The sequence below is a fragment of the Chrysochloris asiatica genome, unplaced genomic scaffold (genome assembly GCF_000296735.1).
Source record: "Chrysochloris asiatica unplaced genomic scaffold, ChrAsi1.0 scaffold00128, whole genome shotgun sequence".
Lineage (NCBI taxonomy): Eukaryota > Metazoa > Chordata > Mammalia > Afrosoricida > Chrysochloridae > Chrysochloris > Chrysochloris asiatica.
The window spans coordinates 9,175,019-9,177,357 of NW_006408646.1; the positions used below are offsets into that span (position 1 = coordinate 9,175,019).

Genomic DNA, 2,339 nt, shown 5'->3' on the forward strand with positions numbered 1-2,339 from the left:
TGGCTATGTCACTGACTCTGGGCCCAAGAGTCCCCAGGTCTTGCCACACTGCTGGCCAACCAGGTCTTCACCTGGGTTCACAGAAGTCTACTGACCGTTTTAGGGCTTAGCTCGCAGCTTCGTTGCTGTTTCTCCCTCCCTTCCCCTTATCGGTGTTGAGTGTGAGTCCTTCTCTTCTTAATTAATGAATCTAGAGTCCTCAGCCGCTCCCCTTCTCCATGCCCCCATCTCTGCCTCCATCTCTGACGCTGCTGCTTCTCTGGATAAGGTCCCGCATTCTATTTGTGTGTTCCTCTCTTGATGGTCCTAGGGTCCTCTGTTTCTGGACTGTAAGTTCACTCCCCCCCTTTTGTTACAAAACTTCTACCTTTACAAGTGTGACAGTGGCGATTAGTCATGATAACAGTTATTCACTATTGTATTTTACGAATCTTATCCCCATCTCTTTTCACCAGAGGCATCTAGACAGGATGATAGCTATTCAGTGGGGACTCTTTCTTTCCCCCCATATTCTTAAACTAAACTCCCTCTTGAAACCTTGTAAGCCAGGCACTTTGTGCCTTTATTGCCCCATCATTTTAGATAGCCAATGTCTAAGTTCCCCGTCCCTATCTACCCTGTGCACAGAGTGGATAGCATTGATACTTGATTTGAAGACTCTTTCCCTCTCTGTTGGTATTTAGAGTAACTACTGCTCTGAGTATAGGTCAGGTTCATAATGAAGATGTGTCTTCTGTCACTGTAGCTGTTCCAGTGTGCTTCTTCTTTCTAGTGGGAATGTCTCACCTCGCAAGGTTGTGGATGGGACTCAGGATTCCACCTAAGGTCCTATACTCTGTAAAGGCTTTGCACGAGGCCTATTTCACTGGGCAAGTTGTAGAACCCCTTTTAAGTATTCCAATCAGTTATAGGTTAAAGGCAGACTTACAAGTTTTCTCTAATCATGTTTCCCAACATTCCTTTCTATTCTACTCAAGTGTCTATTTTACAACAGTAGGCAAGGGAAACTAATATTCATAAGGCAGTCAAGGATTTTAGTATTATTTGCCCTCTTCAAGCTATAACTAGATCCCTGTATCCCAAGACCCTGTTGTTCCAAGGTTGAGTATGCATCACTATTTACCTCTGTCCCACTAGGCGATGCAAAAATTGTTTTGTTTTGCTTTTATCTTCCTTTAGTCAAGTTCTGATTATCAAGCCATTGAGGCTAGGTCAAATGGGTTGTTTTCAGGTTCTTGGACTCAACTTTTTTGTTTTCTGTAAAGTATTGTTTCACAATAAGAGTTCTTAAGCTTTCTGTAGTTGAGAGGCGATTGACAAATTCTAGAATCTACCCCAGAGATCCTAGACTCCTAGGACCCAGAGTTTCTCTAGTGTGTGTTGTTTCCAACAAGGAAGAGACTTTTCTTTCCTTAATGAGTGGATAGTTGGCCCAGGATTGTTTTCTGTCCTTGTCCCTCCCCCACATCCTGACAACTCTCCTGAGAATGCGTAGAACTTAGAATAGTGCTGTTAATAGCAGCTCCCCACCACTAGAATGCTACTTAGAATCTAAGTAGTGCTTTTCTTCTGGGCATTTAAAAATGTTCCAACATCCTTTGTCTTCTTTTTCGTAATCAAAGATGACAAGACCTGGTGTTTCAGGAACCCAGGTTGCATGTTCCTTAAGGGCCCAAGACTGTATCTTAATCAGAGCTGTATCCCCACACAGGGCTGATCCTATAGCTGGTGCTCAGATGTTTATGGTTTATATAACGAACATGTAGTCAGTGCTTGGGATCTATTTCCAGGCTGTGTGTAAGCTCTTATGTTAAACAAGAGATAGGAGACCAGCTCTATCAGTAGTTTCGGAGTTTTGTGTCTTCTTTGGGATGCTCTCCTTTTGATCCCTCTTTCTGCTTCCAGAGGTCTTCTTAGGAGATTTTATGTCTTAATAAGTCTTATTTGGTTTTGAATTTTTAAATTAAGGTTATGTTCAAATATACACAAATAGACTAGTATGATGAACAGCTAGCTAGTCAGTATGTTGCCTGGCTTGTTTTTCACTTCGCAAATTTTAAAACAAATTTCAGGCATCCCATTCTGCTTTTCCACCTGTGACTACTTCAGTATGTACCTGTAACATATATAATAAAAACTTTAAATGTATAAAATTGATGTTAAGTGTCATCATGTAATTTCAGACTTAAAACAATCCTATGTAGGGTTTTTGAGACTATTAAAATCTCTGTGGGAGCAGAAAGCCTCATCTTTCTCCTGTGGGGTTGCTGGTGGGCTTGAACCGTAGACCTTTTGGTTTGCAGTCCAGTGCTTATCATATGGAGCCACTGCACTCATAT

The 2,339-nt window shown here is 41.8% G+C and overlaps 1 protein-coding gene across 6 annotated transcripts in view; it reads left to right on the plus strand.

Annotated features, from left to right (window-relative positions):
* DEPDC5 (DEP domain containing 5) overlaps positions 1 to 2,339 on the plus strand; it is a 151,484-nt gene that overhangs the window by 58,338 nt on the left and 90,807 nt on the right. The window lies entirely within an intron of this gene.